General features: G+C 38.5%; 1 protein-coding gene across 2 annotated transcripts in view; it reads right to left on the bottom strand.

Annotated features, from left to right (window-relative positions):
* LOC124164141 (calcitonin gene-related peptide type 1 receptor-like) overlaps nt 1-8,806 on the bottom strand; it is a 365,480-nt gene extending 356,674 nt beyond the window's left edge. For both annotated transcript variants that reach the window (XM_046541332.1, XM_046541333.1), the window contains exon 1: nt 8,701-8,806. The gene's annotated coding sequence lies outside the window, so the exon portion shown is untranslated. The remainder of the gene's footprint in view (nt 1-8,700) is intronic.
* Nucleotides 8,807-24,243: the final 15,437 nt, after the last annotated feature.

Raw genomic sequence — 24,243 nt, 5'->3', positions numbered from 1 at the left:
ACACACACACGCACAGCATACGACCAACGGCCCAGCGGTTGGAATGGCCCAAAAGGGATAGAAGTGACTCTTTCCCAGGAAAGTGAGAAGTCCGATGTAAATCGTGAACTAAGAACAATCTTTTAACAATCCACTTGGGAGGATCCTCAAGGATGTCATCCGTCAAGGACATTTTGAGAGACCCTGTGCTCCACAGCGGAAAAGACAAGTCACGAAGAAGGCCGAATCACACGGTTAATATACCACATAAGTATATGCCATTCAAATTTAAGTATACCGGAGCTATTCACGGTGAAAATTTTGCCGAGTCACCCGCAATACATTAATAGGGTAGTTTCCTTCATCAAAGAAAACGAAACGCATTGATTGCGATTCGTTACCCACCATTAGTGTATTCATAATATACAAATTATTTGGTTTTATAATTCCCAGTTTAGACGAATGGCAATGGTCAATTTTAACCGCATTTGAAAAAGGCCAGATTGGCGCCCATGCAATGCCACTCCACGTGACGTCACAGGGACCTAGTTTCTATACGAGTAGATAGGAGTTTTACATCATCTGAGATTACCAATGCATGCATGAAGCACAGAGCTCAGGGAAATATGTCTTAATAATCACCTATTAAAACTGCCTGTTCGGAAAGTTTCCTTCGTTTGATAAGGCATTAATAATCCTTATTTAAGCAAAGCGCTAACAGCTAGCAGGGTACTCTGCTACCTGCTAGCAGCCTGCATCGTATCAACACTCAAAGCCTCGTCCCAAGGTCACCTCAAACGGCGACTGCGGGAACCAGAATGACGTCACACGGGGTTTTCCCAGCATTCATACTTAGCCGTCGCGTTTTCGCGCGCTTGAAAATTTTCACTTTTAATTTAATAGCGAAAAATAGATATTGTGATTCAAAAATATAAAAGCGTGAAATGCGTACTCCAGGAGTAATAATCTTTTGATTTAGGCAATAAAAAAATAAAAGGAAACCACCCTATTGTGCGAAAATTCCAATGCAAAAAATTATTCACTTTGACCGGGATTCGAACCAGATTTCCTGATGAGTGCTTCAGCTAGTTAATCTAACGAGGCGGCTTAGTGGACTGGTGTGGTTGCTGATTATCTTGTGCTACTGTCGATGTAATTGGACTGCTAGTATCAAAATATGGTCAGTAGTCCACACAATCTTGTCCGGTATAGTCCACAAATTTCCACGGAGGGCATAGACGCCTCGGTATTGGCAAAAGCACTCGACTTGAAATCGTGAGATCCAGGTTTAAATCCCGATCAAGGCAAATGCTTTTTTTCTCTGTGGAATTGTATCACAATATATGCCATGCATTAACTCAAGTCCATCCTCAAGCTGCATTGACCGGATCACTCGCTTAAAAATCATGCACACATGGGGATAAATTTATACATCGCGCTCATAAAGTCCTCATGGAACCCACGCCTCATCTTAAATAAGACTATGAATATTGCCTTTCCTTTCTACATTAGTATCAAAACCTGCCATAAAGCTACGCCGGAACGTTTTTTCTACAGTTGCCATTAGTTTACTCACGATACTTTCCACCATTACAGTATGACCTAGACTTTTTTCTTGTATTCTTTCCTTCCATTGGCATCTCTTAGAATATATGTCTTGTAGTAAATCAAGTACATCTCCAGGTGTATTAGCAAAGCGGAACTTACCTATGTGCGACTAGAGCGTTCGTAAATCTATGCAGTCATCTAATAACTATAAACAAAAACAAATCCCTTGGCGCTGCATTGTGCCGAGGGATAGTGATTAAATTTATGGATAGAAATAGTGATTTAGAAATAAGCTACCTTCTTAGTAGGTATGATCATGATCATGATTAGAGAATCAATGCGTATATAGGAATATTGGAGGGATTAATTCGAATGCGGGATGTATGTTGATATAATTCGACGAAGGCCGTCAATTCCGATGTAGTAAATTACGTTGCATGCATTATTAATACATCACAAAAATTGAAATACTGCATGAGTTCAACCTACTAAGGCATGATATAGCGGAAGTTCTGTATATTGAAATTAAAGTTGGTTGAACTTTTCCACAATTATATAATGCATACTATGCGTCTCGGCTCACATAGCCATTATCTTTTACCAGACCAAACAACCATTTGGTACACATTATATAATTGTTGAAAAGTGCAACTACCTTTTATTTCAATTTACCAAAAGAGGTTATCTCTACTTAATGTTGAAATACTCTTTTAAATTTTTAGCTGGGGGTGAACATAAAGTAATGCATATAATTCAACCAAAATATTATATTTCTTGTCGAACACATTTCAGGAAAAAAATTTAATTAAAAAATAAAGTGTCAATATTTATGCATTAGTCTTTTAGACATAAGTATATTGTGTTTAAAAACATTTTACCTAAAATATTAGCTTGGGTTGATAAAATGAAAATTTAAGGTTAATTAATAATGGCATACGTGCTGTTCGCAATTCGCCATGATTCTTCAGCAAGGGTGGCACAGCTCCGTTGTAAGCTTTCAGATTTACCAGCCATAATAAATTGTTGCATGTGTCGTGAGGTTTGTCCAAAGTCGAAAAACTTGACGTCAATTCCAGAAATTGGGAAAACTTATGCACGCCACGTATGGCTGCTTTAAGTGGATCGCGGCCAAAATCGGGAAAATGGCACGAGAATGAAACGCTTCGAAAATACAATTTTCCCGAGGAAGACAGGAGAAATTATTCAAAGAGATACTCGAGGAATATGCCCTGCGTTGTACCTTTACGGAAGCGCCCACCTGTGAAAGAGTGAGAACTGCACTCAATGGAGAAGTCATCAGGTCGCATTAATTTGATGGAAGGCAACAATAGAAATCACTGAGATATAAACAATGGTATTCCTTTATGCGGTTTAGTGACCCATCTGGAGCTGACGTAAAGTGATACCTCCTACACCTTGAGATAAACTAATTTTATAACAGTTACGAGAACTGAATGACTAATGCTGCAATAAATTCCGGCTGCATGGAAGGTAAATTTATTCTTCCCTTAGAAAATTACTACTCCAAGTTGAGATACACCGCTGTACGTTACTCTGAAGAAACAGGCGCCCTTTTCAAGTCTTTATCTCTACAGGCCAGGTTAAGTGTAGTTAAGTTGCTGTGAACAAATCCACAGTTAGGCCAGGTTAAGAGTAATTAATTTGCTGTGAATAAAACTTGATGCATTTAAAACTTACGCCAACATCTAGAGTACCCCATTCTATGAAAAGTCCCATTGTATGCTGACATGCGCACGGAAGCAAAGTTGTGTGAATCAAAGGTAAAATTTGTCATGAAATAATCCTCTAGTATGGCTTAGTTGTCTACTTGTCTGGTAATTGGAAGATCTTGAATCAGATGCCGGTTGAGCCAATTCATCCTAGGTGTAAATTACGCTATCATTTTCAAGAATTTGCGCCGCGTACAGAATAATTTGCCAAAATCTCGATTTTAAAAATTTTATCTCATGCTGAAGAAGAAATTTCATTTTTTAGATTCAGTCAAATGTTGACAGTGATTCTTTCGATATAATCTGAAAATGATAAGGCGGTAGCGGAGGTTTGAAGCGAGTATTTTCGTAACGGAATAAAAGATCAGACAGACGGGATGACAGAAATAGTGGATCGAAAATGTCGCGTAATTATCAAGGAGTCCTTCAGAGTGACGTGAGTGTCACCGTGGGTTTGCGAAAATTTCTAACTTTTCAGCATCGAGTCGACCACACTAAGCACAATGTGGATGGCTGCAAGGATTTTATGTAGTATTTCAGTTACGAGGACGATTTCTCCACCCTTTTTTTTATTAATATATATTTGTTGTTATTTTGAGGATGGGTAATCAATCAAAATGTCAAGCTGGCGGTGATTTTTTTTACTGCTTTCATATAAGTGTATTGCTAAAAAAAATACCTCATCCCTGAAGATCCAAATATAAATGTAACAAAGCATTAGCAAGAGGTTTCTTTATTTTATCAGGAACTATCTACAAAATATCCACTTAGATATATTTCGATTAACCTCAACTCCTTCAGCTCAACGTAACTGAGTCTTTGTCACTAAGATTTCGAAACTTTCATTACATAAATGCTTCGCGCTTAACCCTTTCCCGGGTTGAAAAGTGACCTCGGAACAATAATTTTAAATCACCATTCATGGATGTAGAAAAGAAAGTAAATGACCTCAAGTGAATAGTTGTTTTTAAAATAAATTTTTCATTTTCAGAGACCATTTTGAAAGTGAGATGGCGTCAGGAAAGCTGAAGATATCTTTTTACGCGTATTTTTATCGCGCGCCCGGTTAATTTAATTTGATACCGCCTATTTCAACTTTCCAATTACGTTTGGTAATCCGATATCTCGCGGAATTGGGTGAAATATTCCCTCCTTGATCCATGTTAATCCAATTATCCAATGGGACGAGAAAAAAAACCACCTTTAACTACCCCTAACTGATCATTACGGGCAGTTGGAATTTTATTCGCTCGAAAAACAGTACACCTGTTGCACCTCGAAAATTCAAGTGGGAATAAAATTTGTATTTTTTGCGTATTAACCAATCTTCGATCCATGCTATTCCAATTCTTCGATAAAATGAGAAAAATTTCTGTCTGTTACCACCTCAACCCGATTATTACGTAGTAAAGAAGCACATTTATTTAATTTGATTCCATATTATTGCTTTGTTTTCACCTCGAAAGCGCACAAGACAGAAAAATATTTATTTAAGTAAAATAACGTCTTTTTAATTTCTTGCTCATTTTCTTTCGAACGACTCGCACCATTACCTTCTTCTTCAGATAACTAGGTAACAATTTTCTATCATTTATGAATGATGAGAATGAGAAACAAGGTACACAACACTAACCCATTCTTCACGAATGTCATAATTAAATAGTTTTAACCGTTTCCTATCTTGACCTAACCATTAAATTGTCTGAAGGCAATACCGGTAGTCTACCATGCGCCCATAGAATGCCACTGAGTTGCCAGAACCCGGGTGAGTTCTTATTTCATTAGTTTACAGTATTACTAAGATAGGCGTGTCTACTGTACCCATCTTGGGTACTGCCTCACCCACACGGGGCGCACCTCACCCACCCTTCAAGGGGCGCAAAAGTAGGTAACCTTGGAAACACAAACTATCAAGCATAAAAAGTAAACATCTAATCGAAAATAAATAGGCAAAGCTATAACTTCTTTATCGTAGATATTAAAATCTCACGCCCTACATATTCTAAGAATAATGGATTCATTATTTTTTTATTAGTTTATATTCATTGGGTCACTTGCATAATAACCAAACATATAAGGGTCTAATTTATAGAGAGCGCCCATAAGTTCTCAAGGAACCAACGTGAAAAGAAATCCTAAATACGCCTATAAATTATACCTTTTGTTTCTAGATGAGCATCAAAAGCTACCACAAAAGTAGACCGAAAAAAGTATTTCCTATATATCTCATTAGTTGAATCACGATACTTTCCGCCATTACAATATTTTGTACGTTTTCTTTTGTAGTCTTTTTCTCCGGATTATTCTCATCGAATCCTATTATTTTTGACGCATAAGTGATATCCTGGCTTTCAACAATTAACGGCGGCGAGGTTGAAGAACCTTAGTGCTAAACTGAAAGACGCGGGTTCTAATCCCACCAGGGTGGGCTTCGACGGGTGTTTAGGTTTTTGAGTTTGTTTTAAGAATGGATTATAAGTCAATTAAAACGCTCAATAGAGAAATCCATCATTAGTATAACAACTATTATACAGACTTTTCGGTCTGATTCCTGAGTGAGATGAGTATTTTTAGACCGAGACTACAGCGATACTGATGAAAGATGTTAGCACCAAAAAAATTGGTAAGTCAACTAATGAATAAAAGTAAAAATATCGCGCAATATTGGAATCCGAGATTAGAATAAAATATATAATCTGCGGTCTGATTCCCGAGAAAGATTTTCATTTTCAGAGTGAGAGCAAAATTATGCTGATGAAAGATTGAAACCAAATTGGTAGCCCAGTAACCGATGATTCGAACTCAGCCTCACTTAATTGCTTGTCAGTCCTTACGGTCAGGCATCACTCCCGCTCGACCAGTTTTTTCCTTGACGGTTCACTCACTCAAAACTTACATCCTCATGCCTTAAAAATTTTCTGACATGCCTAAATACCCCTGTCAAAATCTACCGGCATCTGAAATTTGAATATTCACCTTAGTATTTCCTCACGTTTTATAAGCGAGATACATGTAAATGATGGCTAATCTTTAATATGCATACTCCGAAATATGTATTAAGATGATACAATCAGTTTTAAACAAGTATTACTCTAGGAAATCGAGTAAAATATGACAAGTCTTGCGGAAGTAATGAGTCCTCATGGTTAAAGTAATGTGCGGAAGTACTTGACGATATGGCGTATGACTTTCCCTCAGTTTTGAAATTTAAAAGAGGCGAGCAAAAAATTCTGTCGGAAATTCCTAGCCACAGAAGCATCAATATTTTGCCTCAGTTTTTTCTCGCGGGTTAAATTTTATACTTGAGGTACAGGCAAATGTTGAGGAGGTATCACTCTGTAGAGCCTGAAAACATTAAGATAGCGAAAGCTTAACGCAACGCACTTATGTAAATATTTTTGTCAATGTTCAGCAAATTCTAGTGATCGCAGTACAGTTTGTATATTATGTTTATGGCGGCATTATTTGTATTTGGCTATTGCATATGCATTACTATATTGGGTGTGTTATCACTCTCATCCGTCTAATGCGTTTGAAGTGTAATTACGTTGTAATTCCAGAAGGGGTCATGAGTGGATTTTGTGTTCTGCGAAGTGAGTGTTCGAAAGATTTGGCTAAGTCGTTAAGACATTGTGGAAAGGCCTGTGTTCACGGTGCACGAGCGAGTGAATGTTTATATATTTGAACGCGAGAATGGACGCCAAAATACACCTTTACCATTACCTTACTTGAGCTAATGCATCAACAGAAAATAGAACCTGTTCCAATTTAGTACATGCATTAATTCATGTTCCGTTCCGGTCCACAAAAATCGTTCACGCAATCAGACATAAACTCGTAGGTGCCAATTTATCGTGTAAACTGGCCATAAGTGATTTTATTTTGAGATACTAATGGATTTTAATTATTTCTTTATACTGATCACCCCGAAAACATCACTAATAGGCCTTTATACCGGGAGAGCTACAACAAATAAAATGGACTGTATAAACAATCCATGCCCTAAAAAGGTGCAGGATACTCAGGTGGGACTCGAACCTGCGACCTTCGGTTCTGCAGGCTAGGATTGCACCCCGCCACCTCCGATACCGACACTGTTGATGCCATGGACGAACCAGAGGGCACCCGTGATTGTCCGAGCATTGCTCTAGATTACTCTTTGCTATCGAGCCCCAGGCGGGGTATCCGTGCATCAGGAGTGGCCTCATCATAGTTGTAAAATATTTTGTTAGTTGGTAGTGCCAGACGCGAACTTTTCAGAGCGGCTACATAGCAGAAATTGCGTCTTTTGTATTTTGAATTTGTTGACGTAGTTTAAGTATACCGAGGCTAGCCACTGAGAAAACTTTAAGGAGTCACCCGCAATGCACAAATTGTACGAAAATTCCACGGAGAAAAAAATTCATTCGCCTTGATCAGGATTCGATCCCTGATCGAATGATTTCCGGTCGACTGCTTTTCCACAGAGGGGAAAGACGCCTTGGTAGCTTAACTGGTTAAAGCACACGACCCGGAATTGGTGGATCCGAGTTCGAATTCTAATCAAGGCTGATGATTTTTTTTTTCACCGAGGAATTTTTGCACAGTTTGCTGACATAGTGTTGGGACACCACGTAAGAATTTCATCGAATGTGACCCTCAGGAATTTGGAATTATTACTGGTGAGATTGATGTTATTTCAACGGAGGGGAGTCGACGGAAGTTTTCAACTAGCAGCACGTGTGAAAATCGAGAGAAAATAACTCCACTCGTGAGGGAGCACTGTGCCTTCAATATTCAAACTCTCCTTGGCGAAATGTTGCTTCGTAACTCATGCATTTAAAGCAGACAATCACAACACAGTGTCTTGATCGTTCGGTGCTCAATCCCATTCTACGGCCAAGGTTCTCGCGGGAAAAAACACTGTCCGCCGCAGGTAGCAAGCACGTACTATGAATTAGGCAATTCATTCAGTTCCGAAATCGGATGTTATCTACCCGACCCGACTTTAATTATATAATTCGGTAGATGAATGGCAAAGATAAGTTATGGCGAAAATCAAGTCTTCAGCATTCAGCCATTTTCTAATGAAATAATTTTTAAAATAAAAAAAAAATCCGTCATTTTTCATGAGTTAATGACGTCATTAAAATTCTAGTTCAAATTAGTTCAGAAATCCCCGATGCTGACGGAAATAATCGCTCTTTAGGGTGTTAATAACAACGAATCACATGAGACGAATGCGCGTGGATGAGAAGTAGCGTTGAACAGCTCGGCAAGAGTCGCTGACGTCATGAACTTTTCAGCGAGAGGAATAGTTCGTCAACATTACACCGCGAATAACTCGATAAATAGGTGTCGGATCGAGAAAATTAAAAATACGGGTTTATATAATTTCAAACTCCATCACAATCGATGATAATAATGAAAATAATTGGGAACGAGCCCTGTTGCGAGTACTCACCTCTGCTTTCAAATGCTCCCACTTTCTCGGGTGCAGGGACGACCGCGGGACGGGCGCGCGTCTTGATATATATCCGGCGCGGTAGATGGAACCAACAGACGATCGTCCGGCGTCTTCACACCGACTGACTCTCGGACGAGTCACTCCTGGCTCCCCCTGTTGCGTCGAACGGGGGTGGGGATGAGGCGCGCGCACCCCCCCTACCACCCCTTCCCCCTCACCAACAAACGCGGCTGGAGAGGGGAGGGGGTGCCGAAAAGTGGAGACCGCGGTGGTGTCGGGACCAAGGAAGTCGAATGCTCGGTCGCCTCTTTGAATCTAGGAGAACAAGTGAGATAGTCGAATCATCGGAGCACCCAAGGGGACTACATATGGGAGGCCCAATTCCATCCCACAGAAGGTTGATTTCTGTTGGCACGTTGGTCGCGTTTTTCAAAAATGTCCGCGACGCTGTGATGACTGCGGCAATGCGATCGACTTTTTTCTAATATTTTGCAGTATAATGTTTGTCATTGCGAGGCATAGCTTTGAAAAGCAATGAATTCGATAGATCACGCTATAATGTGTTTGAATTTTGGTTAATACCCCTAATCATACCTTAATTCCCCTTGAAACTCGGATCAATTTGTCAGGCAGCGACGAGAGTGGCGACTTTTGTAAACCCATTTAAAGGCGCGGTGGGTGACAACACATTTAGAGGCCTACTTGAGGATCATCTTTTGTAATATTCGTGGCTCGGGAACTGAATATTATGATTTTGATAGATCACACCGTCATACATATAAATTTCGGTTAGTACATCTAATTACGCCATATTTCCCCGTGAAACTCAGATCAATTTTTCCGTCAGCGACGCGATTAGCAACTGTTTTAAACCCACTTAAATGCGCGTTAGGTGACTACACATTCGGAGACTGACTTGAGGATCCCTTTTTACAATATTCGTGGCTCGGGAACTGAATCCGTTTCCGGTTTCCTGGCCTTGAATAAAAAGAAAAGAAAAACGAATTTCCGAAGCCCTAATTCCTTCTTCCTCATCGCCTTCGCCGTCCAAACTCACTTTCTCCCAGTATTTTGCAGTATGTTTTTTTGCAGATTCGAGGTATGGCATTGAAAAGTTATGAATTTTGATAGATCACATCATCATGTATATAAATTTTTGCTAATACTCCTAATTAAACATAATTTTCTCGTGAAACTCGGATCAATTCCACCGTTAGAGACGCGAGTGTCGTCTTTTGTAAACTCATTTAAAATGCGCGGTGGGGGACAATACATTTAGGGGCCGACTTGAGGATTCTCTTGTTTTATAGAAGGGATGAGTCGAATCTAAATGTCGATTCTCGATTCCAACGATTCTCGAGCACGGAATCGGGATCGAGAATCGATCACCTAAATTCGATTATGATCCCATCGATTCCAGGAATATAAATATTTTGAAAATAGACTGAAAGCTTGGGGCATAAAGACCGCCACTCACCTGAGCCTTTGTGCAATGTACCTCATTAAGTTAACAATTAATGTATGAAACAGTGAAGGTGTTTATTATTTTATGAAACTGATGATATACTAGTATAATACTAATTAGCTATTTTTAATAAATATACTTTTTTGGGTCACTAAATTGTCTTCGATATTTTATTCCATTCAATTGTTAAATATTTATGACAGCAGTGCTACTGAAAAATCAATATCCCACCTGTTAGTATAAATAAGTATCAATGTAATCGGGAATCGATTTGAAAGTTTCGGAATTCGAACCGGAATCGAAAAAAATTGGAATCTACTTACCCTAGTTTTTTTAGCCATCAAAAATTAGGATCCATTTAAAAATTACCTCCATTTTGACTTCTCTGAAAAATCCACCATTGAATTGTCATTCATGAGATACACATTTTCATGTTTGCATTCAATTGCAAAATGCAGTTAGCCAGCATTAAATCGTGACTATCCTTTTTGTGTTGTAATATCAAATTAGTTTTAGTTTGGGTATAAATGTCCTGGGAATATGATTTTATTAGAGTGCGAATACGAATGATTTTTTAAATAGCGTAAGTGAAGCAATATAACGCGGCAAACAATGTCTGTAGCATAAACTAGTGACAAAATTTCGCTCATTGCAAATACCAAAATGAAATTAAATCCTCAACATTTTTTGCAAAGTCAAATAACAATAAATTATAAACTAACATATTAATGATGTCACTAACTCATGAAACATGACTGGAAAACTATCCATTTTTTTATTTTTTAAGTTACGAGGAAATGTCTGAAAAGAGATTTTTTGTTGTAACTTAGCTTTCCTTTCCATCCACCGGATTACATTAAATTATCTAATTAAATTTGTGATTTCGATTTATTCTGCGGGAACCGTCTTAATAGCACGCGCTTGTTTCCTTCGGCGGACGTCAAGGGCGACTGAGGGTGTTATTGTTTCCCACGAGAACCTTGACCGTGGACTAGATATGGTGGGCGAGGAGAGGAATCTTTTGGGGGAGATGCGGAAAAGACAAAGGGTTTGGAAGAGAGAGCAGCAAGTGGGGGGAAGTATGCTGGGAGCTGTGTTTGAGAGAATACTGTTAGATAATCACGGAATGGAATAGAATTTAAAAGATTTCATCGATAGAATGAAATGAAATACTTAAGTTGTAATTGGTGAGGGGAGTTAAGCTATTTGGAAGGGGGACAGTCGGGGTGATTAATAAAGTGCTACATGCAGAGCTACCTTTTCTGCTGAAATATCTCATATCAATGGTTTAGTTTTAACAACACGTATCTCAAAAACAAAAATGGCAAATTTTCAGGAGAGCAAAAAAAAGTTTTTTTTTTTTATTGTATATAATTTTAATTGAAATTAAAAACCAAAAATACATAAAACTGAAAAAGAAGCATATATTTGCAAACAAATAGTTGTTTTTTGCTTGAATTTTATTTTTTATTAGCAGTATTAACTCAGACCGGCTAAATTTGGAGATACTTGTTGTTACATAATACTCACTCAGGGATTCAGGCTGAAGTTTGGATCGGTTAGATGGAGTTAGAACTCAATACAGACAAGGCCACACGTGTGTAAATTCACACATTCTGGGTAGGAGCGGGGTTCATTTTCCTTTCCTGGGCCACCTCGCACTTCGAGGATTTGTAGTAGGGGTGTCCGAAGGCTTCACTCAAGATTTGAACTCGATACTTCTTGATCGATCAGCAGACAAGTGCTCCACCCACTACGCTCCAACGCTTCCGTATATAATTATGCAATTAATAATATTTATTCTGGTTATATTCCCATTGCTGTTTCAAAAAACTAGTGTACTAATGATGTCTGAAAGAGTTATTAAGTCTTAATGAATAGTGTTAGTGTTTGAAGTAAAGCTATTCTATTCAGTAGTTTCATTTAATTTCATTTAGATACTTCCATTAAGCGGAATTGAGTAGCTAGCTTATGTTACAGACATTGTTTGCCACATTATAGCTCTTATATTGCGCGATAGCATTCACGTTCGCACGAAATTTATGCTCAAACTAATACTAATTTGGTTCTACAGCACATGCACGGTAGTCGCGATTCAAGACTGAATTATTGAATTTTGTAATTGAATCCTCCCATTAGAGTGTGTATGCCATCAATTAATTAGCTGTTTACTTGTAATATGAGACGATAGCTCACTGTACCCGCCGCCCCCGTGAATCTTCGGTGAACGCCGCCTCTAAACAAGGTCTTCCAGGTCTAATTCGCTCCTGTCTCCAGTCATCATTTTTTTTTTCAATTGCATCAAAGTCTTCAAGGTAGGATTTAAAGTATATAATGATTATACTCGCTCAACATAACAATTTATTTATTTAATTTACCGAATCACTACTCCTGTTTTCGCCAAAGGTGCAATTCGCTATGAAAAATTCATTTTGCAATGTCTGGACTTTAAAGATCTCCCAATCGGCGGCGAACAAATATTTACGATAATGTTTTCCTATTCAAGTACCAATATGTGTTTTCAAATTTTTTAATCCTGCCTAAACCAAATGATGTTTTCGACACTAATTTCACCTTGGGTATGAACAACTTAGAACTTGTGCACGCAGCCGTGTAAGAAGTTAGTTGTTTCGTTCAGTACTTAGGGTTATTGTCAGTTTTCCTTGAATTAACACAACCAAATCAGTAATTTATCAAAGTGAGCTATTGAAGAGTAACCTTTTAACGTAACAGATAAACAAATGCTATACGCTCTAACTTTTTTCTACGATATTACGTCTATGATTCTTAAAAAACATATTAGTTTTCACTACATTGGCTCGGTTCAAATCCCAGCGACAGCAGAGACTTTTCAAATACTGTTGTGCGGATGTCCTTCTCATCGATCGGCATATGCACCTGACGTATTACTTGTTGAAATCATGCGCTGCCATCATGAAAATTTCAGAGAATTATCACGTAGACAAAGCAGATGTTTTGCTTAGCGTTTTCGCTCACTTTGTAATCGGATTTCCAAATTGGTGATTGGCACTGAACGACCCATGTATGGATGAGAATATTTGCACTCGCGATAAAAAACATTTCAATGTAATCAATTTGATACATATTATCATCACGAATATATATATATAGCCTTTGTCTTCAACTTCTAACGAAATCATTACCTCAGTGATTTCTCTGAGGTCATATTTTTTTTATTTGAGGTAGGCAAAGGTGTAGCAAGGCGAGGGAGCCGTGGGCTCCGGATCCCCCGGAAATGAAAAACATGATTACTTTGCGTCATCATAAAAGAAAAAAAAATACTGAAAAACCATGGATTTGCAAAAGGTTTCTGGGAAAAATAAAATTTTTCGATTGCGAAAAGTGGTGAAATTAGTTTAAACCCTCTACTTTGTACCCTGTTTATCAAAAATTCTCCCTCGGACCCCCTCCAAACGAAATTCCTGGCTACCCCACTGGAGATAGAGATAAATTTGAATCCATTCTAAAACAGGTTTTGGGAAAATAAATTAAGAATCGTCGGCACTATTAGAGCCAATACATTTCTTCATGTTGACCAAATAATAATCCATACGATGAGTAGTTCATGTCATGTTGTACTGTGTCAATACGACAAAAACCATTGGAAAATAGTGCCAAGGATTCCTATTGTATTTTTCCCAATAGTTTTTTTTACATTGATATCTCTATGTAGCGTTAAAACGAGGGGGATAAGTTTCCATTAATTGGTTGTTTAAGTCGTATTGGTCGTAAGTCAGAAATGATAAAAATAGGTATTGGTTTATCTAAAGGCCAAAATCTTGCTTAAAACGTTGCTGTGTCGACTAACGTAGATTTGCTAAGATGAAATACAAATACATTTAACAATTTCTGCCCAAATAACAAAAATATATGAGTACACCTGGTACAGTTCTCCCAGCAATAAGATGCAAAAATGTAGCGACGAAGTAAAATTACACCAGCTAAGTACATGATGAGGACACACAGTAATATATAGGAGGAAGGGAAAAATCAAACAAAATTTCCCAAATAATTTTAAAATAACATACTAAATAAATAAATTTAATTAATTAACGCAAGTGCTCACTGAGATAATAAATGAATTTGAAAGGTAGAGAGATACTAATTTTTTCGATTACGATATTCGTGCGATTATTGTGGCATTTTCAACAAGAAATGTTGGGATATTTAAAAGTGATTCTTGTCATTACTTCGAGTGGTCGTAAGGCGGACGGTCCTGTGCTGGTGAGTACTTTCATTTCTATTTCCTTTCTTCAGCTCAGAAGGCGTCCTCGTCCACACCTTATAACGATTATTTCCCCCTTTGTTCTTCCCCTCGAACACCTTATCTCCATCGAGGTCCTCAAACGCATCGCCACTCTACACTTCTCCCGCACCCCATTCTTCTCCGCCTTATCTCCTCCAAGAACGATTCTGCCCCTCTCCACAATCCCCTCCCCTCATCCTCTCCTCCCCTTCTCCTTTGTCTCACGACGGGGTTGAAATAATAAACTCGAGGCGCTCGGGAAGGGTGTCTCCACCCTCTAAAAGTGCACCATCATGGATTGTCAAATTCCGCCCTGATCTCAGGGGCACTACATGCATCCATAACTACATACTATTCTATTTTCTTGAAAAAAAAAGTTAATATTTTACAACGTACATGTTCTGAATCATGCATTCTGTACTGTGTTGTATGAAAAGCAATACGACCCAAATTTCCTAGAATATACATAATAAGTTGATAGCCACTGCCATTAGTGTAGGAATGTAAGAACAGGAATTTAAGTGAAGCGCCCCATAAAGATGTAGAATTTCATAACCGTGAGCTTACAAGTTACGCTTCATTATATTGAAATATTCAAGAAAAATTGAAAGGGTTAAGAGTTTTGGGTCGCCTGAGGTGTCCTTGGTTATCCGATATAAGCACCTCACGTGCAACCTCAAGATTTGCACTACCTACCACAAGGATGTTTAAAATTTTATTCAAATGGATTTATGGAGGGGATCTCTAATTCACATCTGCATCGACATACCACCCCGCAAGCGGCCTAAAAAGGTAGTGTGGCAGGGGTTATTAGGACACCAGCCGTTTGCATATGAAAAACAAATGCTCAAACAAAATTACGACTAGGATTTATCTCAATGGTGGTATGGTTCGGGGGAAAAATGATTTCCCATACCTATCCGTTCGGCAAAATATCTCTCTAAATTTATTGCTTCTATCGGACCTGGAACTGACTCTATAGTGGGGCTCAACTGTGATGTTATCGGTGCCGCTCTTAAAGAAATCCTCACATATCCTCTTCATAATCTATTCTCAATATTTTCAAGCAATAAGAGCCTAGCGTGAGTCCGCCGAGTCTTTAGGGCTCCCACTCTAATTTGCTTTACATCAGCATAGTGGAGGACTTAGACCACCCTGTAGAAATGTTGATATATTCTGCTATTTCGATCAATTTTTAACCCGTTAATGCCTAGCAGTACAAAATGGTACCTGCTGGTATTGCAATACTAAACTTGCCTTTATCGACAGATTAAACATTAAACATTGTTTTATTCCGCACACTTTTTATGAAAAGTCTCGACCGGTTTTCAGGTCATCATCAGGAGAGGACCTGTAAAAGTTGAAACCGGTCGAGTGTTTTAATAAATACAGTGAGGAATACAACAAACATTTTAATCTATCATGTCACGATTCCACAAAGTTACCTCGCGAACCATTGATTCTGCACCATTATTGTAATATGTCGCAATTTATTTTAATCATTGAAAGTTTTAAGTTGAAAAGTATAATTTTAATTATTTTCCGAAAATTTAATTTGTTAAATCGACATTCTACACATAACAGTTGTTTGAAAATTGAGACTTTTCAATTAGCCCAAAAATACGGAATTTTTTGTGCTGAAATTTCTATATTCTTCCTGTAAGTAGTATTTACTGATAATACGAAGTTGTTGTTATGTAATTATAATTTCTTTAACATGAAATTTTCATATGAAGTATGGTTCTTGGATGTGGGCCCAATATTTGGAAAGTTATGATGCACAACATTTTGGAGGTATCAAATGGAACCGCTGGGCGCTTCCACTGCTGTATTTCTGTGGGATGCGTAAATATGTATATTTATGTGGTTCCAAAAAGGAACCTAGCAGCCCGGCGATCAGAATAAAGCAATAAATTATTTCCAGTTTTTTCGCTGGAGTATTTATTTTCGGAAGGAATAGTATGGTAATATTATGAATCCGATGTATTATTTATACGTTCATACCATTGTAATCCTAAGATTGGTATACCTACTGCAACACTTCATTTTTCCATATCCAATGGCAGTTCCTTTACCTTCCTGATGCTCTTCTACCCCATCTCCTTGCGTACTTGGTCTCCCCCTTGGGACGGATCCATCAATTTTCCCTTCCATTATCTTTCCCATGTAACCGCGGCGTCTCGCTACGTGGCCAACGAAATGTGTTCTTCTTCAGCGCACAGTGATCTTCTCCCATTCTTCTATGCATGGTGTTTCAGGAGGAATCTTCAATACTTCCGGAGGTGGCAGGATTCTATTTTAAGCATTTTTTGTCCATAAACATGGGGTCGCAACTACTTATAAGCGGCGAAAAAAACGTAAAGTGCTGAACTTTAAGCAGATGTACGAAATTCTGCCGAAGCTCCATTGGGTCGAGTCATATATCTTTTTACTCATTGTTTATTTGGCTACAAAAATGAATCAATAAACATTGTTTAAACGTAAAAGTTTAGATTCTCCGGTCGAAAGAGTGAAGAAGAACACGCAAAAAACTGTGAGAACGGCGAAACGGTCGTCTTCTTCATCTCGTCAAGAGGAAAATATTTAATTGGTGTACTTCATTGTTTTTTATAGGGAGAAGAAAAGAGCTTTATAAGATTAAATTTTACTTATTCCTTGCTTTTACAATGGCCGAAAAGTAGACTTCAATTTCCGAAGTTTAGAAGAATGCATGAATATTGAAGTTACGTATGCTATATGTAAAAATATTTATAGACTTTTCATGTAAGAAAAGTTTCATGTTGTTCCTCTAACTTAAAATAAACCAAAAAGACGAAAATCTTCGTTTTCATATTTCGTGCATTGCCGCGGGGCGTTTGTCGTCTTTTTGGTTTGCTTTAAGTAAGAGGAACAATATAAAACTTTCCTTACATGAAACGCTTAGAAATATTTTTACATATATCATACGTAACTTCAACATTCATGTATTCTTCTAAACTTCGGAAATTGAAATCTACCTTTCGACCATTTTAAAAATCAAGGAATAGGTAAAATTTAATCGTATAAAGCCCTTTGTAATGCGAAGATGCTGTTCTTTCTATAAAAAATACATTGAAATGCACCAATCAAATATTTGCCCGTGACGAGATGAATGAGACGACCGTTTCGCCGTTTTCATAGTTGTTCGCGTGTTCTTCTCTATTCCTTTGACCTTAGAAGCTAAACGTTACGCTTAAACAGAGTTTAATGATTCATTGCTGTAGCCAAATAAACAATGAGTAAAACAATAGATGACACGACCCTATGGAGCTTCGGTAGAATTTCGTACAAATGCTTACAATTCAGCGTTCTACATTTTTTGCGGCGACAGTAGTTACCAAGCGATGGCAACGCAAACATTTTTTTCGATGCACTTTGGAGTAACCACGAAAACGGCTGTATATCCAGCTTTTGTGACATTTTATTTGATGTTCTGAATTTTTAAGGACTTCCAATAATTAAGGTTGGACGAAAATTTGCTATAATAATTTTCTGCAACAATTTATCTTCGAACTTAATTAAACGAGAGCTTTGAGCGAGCATCAACAACAATACGATTATGCAATCTCACCCATTCTAAGATTAACTGTTTCAGGCAATTGAGAGGGTGAGGAGCCAGGGGATACAAGTGATATTTTTCTCAACAGAGTTTGGTAAAATTAATTGTTAATAGAAATACACAAAAACTTGGTTGTCATGCGATACGAGTGAGTCTCTGTTCTGTGCTGACATCTAGTGGATATTCAAATGCACTATTAAATATCTAATTGATCTGGGTTTTTTTTCAATGCCTAATCTCTGTACCTGACACTGCATTAAAAAAAGAAATCACTATTACCCCTCGGCTTCTCATCCACTCAATTATGATGGCACATTTTTGCCCAACCTTAATTATTAGATGTCCTTAAAAATCCAGAAAATAAAATAAATGTCTAAAAGGCTGGAAATGCAAGAGAAACAGTTTTCATGGTAACTGCAAAAAGAACCCAAAAATCTTTGCATTTCCATGGCTCAGTAACTAAGGAGTTGCGACCCTGTTTTTATGGACATAAATACGCTTACAATTGCGATATGTACACTGAATTACATATATTCACCACTGCATAAATTCACATGCGAAACCAATTTTCAAATAATAGGAACGACAATCAGGAAATAATGGTTTGTTTTGAACCGCTCACAATCACGACGCAGCAGAGCATTTAAGCATAAAGACGCTATATTTTTTTGGCTGACCGTACTTTGATCTCGACGGTCGTTGCCCCGTTCATTTACCACGAGAAAAAAAACCTCGGGCTGGCCCACGAGAATGCACTCACGAGTCTACGCTCATAATTCGGCCAGTTTGCCATTTGCCGGTCTCGGTTGCGGCGGGGTGAAGTCCTTGCCTGCTAATCCAGGGGTCGAGAATTCGAAACTCTCCTCGATGGATGATATCGCATTATCGATAGTGCATGTGCGTATCAACCATCTTAATTGTGAGAAAGGACCGAATGGACCTAAATTCGGTTGATTAATAAAGACAAAATTATTAGTATTATCATTTGAAGTTCAAGACTTTTTATTCTCGGACCTCAGTACAAGGGAGTATAAGAGGAAGGGTAAAGGAAAAAATACTTTTTTATTAAACCCTCATGAATACTCTTAATGCCAACCACCATACCATAAAAGCAACTTATAAAATACAGGAAGACAAAATCTCCGCACTTTTTTAAAAGTCTTTCCAATCTGGATAGCTCGCCAACTACACTGACAATATAGGTTTCGACTCCCGTTAACTGCATTTCATATTTTTTATTAGAAATTTAAGCTAATTTTAATGTTTTTTATTATAATGCTTCAATTCCTGCATTTATTAAAGGTATTTCTCTCCGGTCCCTATGACTTCTATTGACAGATTTTCTTTTTCGATTTTTTTAAATTATAATACCCCGATAATATTTTAAAATGATGAGAGCGCGTAAAACTTATTTCAAAATCAGATCTAGGCGCTCAAAATTTATAAGATACAGCATTGTTTGTAGCCAAGGTCGATGACATCAAGACGTAATTAATTTTTACCAGATCTTTTCGATTTGGGACCACTGTGCGCCGCCGCGATAGGAGTCCGCCGACGACCTGCGGGTAAGGATTGGTACGGAAAGGATGCAAGAGTCCTGCGTCTTCATTAGGGTTACCACTAACTAAACCAGATTTCCTGTTCCAGAGAAAGGGTGGCAATAATCTCTTATGACAATAATATCAAGAGATAGGGTTGTTTCCTTCATCAAAGAAAACGAAAGGCATTGATTGCGATTCGTTACCCACCATTAGTGTATTCATAATATACAAATTATTTGGTTTTATAAATCCCAGTTTAGACAAATGGCAATGGTCAATTTCAACCGCATTTGAAAAAGGTCAGATTGGCGCCCATGCGATGCCACTCCGCGTGACCTCACAGGGACCTAGTTTCTATACGAGTAGATAGGAGTTTTACATCGTCTGAGATTACCAATGCATGAGGCACAGAGCTCAGGGAAACGTCTCAATAATCACCTATTAAAACTGCCTAAGGTCGGAAAGTTTTCTTCGTTTGATAAGGTATTATTAATCCTTATTGAAGCCAAGTGCTACCTGCTAGAAGGCTGCACAGTAGCGGCGCTCATAGCCTCCCACCATCACTCGACGGCAGCCGGAACCATAATGACGTCACACGGGGTTTTCCCAGCATTCATACTTAGCCGTCGCGTTTTCGCGCGCTTGAAATTTTCACTTTTTATTTAATCGCGAAAAATAGATATCGTCATTTAAAAATCTAAAAGGATGAAATGCGTACTCCAGGAGTAGTAATCTTTCGATTTAGGCAATAAAAAAATAATAGGAAACCACCCTATTCCACTATGTTCGTAAATATTAGAAGGATCCCTAAGTCTCTAAGGGACAGGATGGATAGAAGACAGCTCTAACCCCTAAGAATGTTCTCGATGTCCCACGTGATGGGCTATTTCATTCGACACAACGGGATATTGCGGCTGATTACAGGCAGGCATCGTTTTTCGCTTCTCTGAGATGCCGTCCCGTAAGAATAAGCGAGGGAATAGGAATGGCGCGATGGCTGGCATTGGCTTCACGCTCCGCGGGCACGGGATCATATCCCGGCGATGGCTGAAAATTTTCAGAAATTACTCGCTCCCTCCTTGAGTGCTTTACGGAGGACACTTCAAGAACAGCACTCCGTCTGCCGGATGGGACATTAAGCCGTTGTCCCCCTGGAGCCTAACGTTAAGAGAAGGCTAATGTCGACGCCAGTTTCCTTTCCAACCTTGTCTGTCTACCCTTTCTTCACGTTGGAAATAACCTTAGCTGTCGCCGCCTCTACACGAACGATCAAAAATTTAAAAGTACAACTTCCACTGGGTGAAATGAAGAGCCAATATCTGTGACAGAATACAATGAATTCAGGAATTATTTTTAAAATCATAATCTCGAGTAAAAAGTTGCCAAAGAAGTCCATTCACACGCTATGGTAAAGTCTGTCGTATACTTTAGCCCAGGGGTGGGCTATTGTTTGGGCTAGAGGGGCAATTTTCATGAGCTATGGTTATCGGAGGACCGTACCGTTTACAATGATTGTAGTCATCAGTTGACATTCATTATATTTAATTTCAGGAAAAAATATAAATTTTATAATAAAAATTAAATAATAGCGGTAGTTTTATTCAACTTATTTATTTGGTTAACTTCATATTAGTTAGATTTCTAGCTGCTAGCACATTTAATTATATAATCAATTTAATGAGACAAGTGTACCCTATCACAATTTTTAAATTCTGTATCGGGCCATCACAAACTTTGTGGTGGGCAACATGTGGCCAGCGGGCTACAATTTGCCCACCTCTACTCTGGCCCTATCTACTCAATAAACCTTCGGCTTACTCCCCTAAGTGAGCATGGATTATAACATAGAATCAGAAAATGTGTGCTGCGCGTTGAGCTTCAAAGTGGATAAAGGACGATAGTTTCTTCGACATCGCTTTTTCATCGTTCACTCCGCAGAAACTATCCACGACGGCAGCGTCTTGTACTTTTCACGCCCATGCGCCGCTCCGCGGAAGGAATTTCAATTACCTCCGTCCATCACTCTGGTCCTCCATCAATCTTGCTCCATAACAAATGCCTCCTCTTCACCCGTGCTTTTAAGAGCCTCCGTGAGAGAGATGCACTTGACACATAAAACCCCGCATTTGTCGGCCCACCCTTTTAAATGGTCTAGTTTCATGAATTGAAATTCATTTAAAAATCTCAGCTTTAGATCCAATAATAATGAAAACCCCGGGAGAATGAAATCAAAAATCCTTGAAAAGCGATGTGGCCCGTGGAAAGACACCAAAGTGCTCCCCAATTCTGAATACGTGAAAGTTCACTCATTCTTGGCATCATCTAATTTAACGCATAATGACAATATATATAACTTGAAAAATACTAAGGGAGAGGACACTTTAACCGGTTTGTTTCTTTTGTAAATGTTTAATTAGCAATTGTAATTAGCTTATTTTTTTTTTATTTGACGTCAGTGCACTTTAAATTGGCAATCTTGCTGTATGAGTATCATTTCATTTTTTAAATACACTTGCGGCTTAGTCTGGGGTGAGCTTCACCCTCATCTATTCCGAATATATTATGGGTTGCATCCCTAACTGAGTGATTTCGAAAGCATGATGTATGTACCAAGTCAACGAGATCACCGCCCTAAACGCTTGTAAATATAACTCCATTGAACATCTTCAGTTGGTTTGTAGTGTTGCCCTGATGGTGGTCATGGAGTATAGTGAATCATTGGCAAGAATTATTTAAGGTTAAAGTAGTTACGGAGCTAAACTTAGAATTTTTGGACCTGTTGAATATCGAGATCGAGTTGCATTTTACCAATTTGAAAACATGTAATTGTAACGTCTCATTTGCCACTTGTCTGCCTCTCTTCACCAGTAAGAGAATAGATACTGCTTAAGACAGTTTTCTTCATCCAGATCATTACCAATCACACCTGCTCTCTGTTAATTTGGTCGTGAAACGGTATTCGTGTTTCGTCGGTCAGTAGTCCTTTTTCGCCACTCTTCATACTCTAGCATATGTTTTTAAAAATCATAATAATGGAGCTTGAGATTCGGACACATACACTTTGATGATGCCATGATCGGTTTAAATATGAAGTGGGGATTATATCCACTACCCCACACGCCTATTGAGACGGCTTGCGGGGTAGTATGTACAGACAGCCTGTAGATGCAAATTATCCCCGTAAACTGGCGAATCCATCCGTTACAGGAAGGTACTTATAATATTCAATACGATTTCACAAACTGTCACGCAGTTTCCACCACAATGATGGTTTACCAGATGGAATATTTGCTCGTTACTTAGATATTTAAATTTCATTACCATAGAATATCAAACGAAGATCAAGATGATCCCGTAAGGATAGACATAACATATATCGACCTACCTGTACCTGCACGACCGGGTGTTATAACCCTTGGGAATAACTGAATAGTATTATTTATGACCAATCGGTAATATTTTCCTTATGTTAAATGAAAATTTACTTCACCATAGACTTAAAAATACCTAAGACTATTTACTAGCAAACTAGAAAGTAGAGATGGACGGATCCAGGATTTTTTTCGGATCCGGATTCGGATCGGATCCTTGATTTTCGGAGCCGAGTCTTTCGGATCGGATATTTTCGGATCCAAATGCATTTTCCTGCAATTTCTGCTATTAAACGAAGTAATTATTCAAGTTTATTCTGGGTACGTACAATCGAAGGAATGCTTTCTAGATTTTCATACACATTTTAATATTTTTATAAATTAAAAATCATTTCATACTTGGGCTTTTAATTTGTTCTTTTAAACATCTTTACATGCTCAGGAACTAAACTGTTACGCTGGGGTTTGGAAATGAAAATGAGAAAAATCTCCGGATAAACCACTGACCAGTGGCGTAGGACGAGAATCGTATTCGACGGCACATTCGAAGTGAGAATCGGAACTCTTTCCACCCTTATGCATTGTTCCACCTTTCCACCTTTTTGCATTGTTGCATTCACTGAAGCTATTATTTAAAATTTCGGATCCAGATCTGATGTCTTCCGCGACTTTGGATCCGATGTATCCGATAAAGGGCAATATCCGCGGATATTTGAATCCGAGGTATCCGATCCGACCATCCCTACTAGAAAGAAATACCTTTGTATTTCTAAAAAATGGTCGCACTAGATGGCGGGAGTGTTGCCAGGAACTGAGCTGGAGCGCTCACCTCAGATTCACACCGAAGCTACAATCAAGAATAATTATGCGATTGAGGCCTTCACTTTAAACACTCGTTCGCCACAACAAAACTTGAGAGAGGCTAGTGCCAAAACAATAGGTTGCTCCAGATTATTTGGCCTTGGGGTAGATGCACCTCGAATCCAATCGCTCAGGGAGACACGCGTCCACCTGATGATTTGGCCAAGTAAGCGTGCCCGAACTTAAATTGACTGCAGGGTTCATTTCCATTAATCTTGGTTCTGAACGGTGAAAATTTGGGAACGGTTTCAAAATACGCAGAAAAAAGACAACCATTTTGATGACCGGGAAATACTCTACCGAACATCCGATTATTGGGACCGAATATCTATAGAGGCAATTGAATTCCAATTGGAAAACCACCATTTCGATAAAAGACCGGGTATAGTTGAGATACACTTGAACCAGTGCTGAAAACCGCTAAGTCTTTGGAGGACGAAATTCGGCACGAACCAATG

Source organism: Ischnura elegans, chromosome 8 (assembly GCF_921293095.1).
Source record: "Ischnura elegans chromosome 8, ioIscEleg1.1, whole genome shotgun sequence".
Taxonomy (NCBI): Eukaryota; Metazoa; Arthropoda; class Insecta; order Odonata; family Coenagrionidae; genus Ischnura; species Ischnura elegans.
The sequence above is the reverse complement of the archived record's forward strand: the minus strand, read 5'-3'. Positions and strand labels throughout refer to the sequence as shown.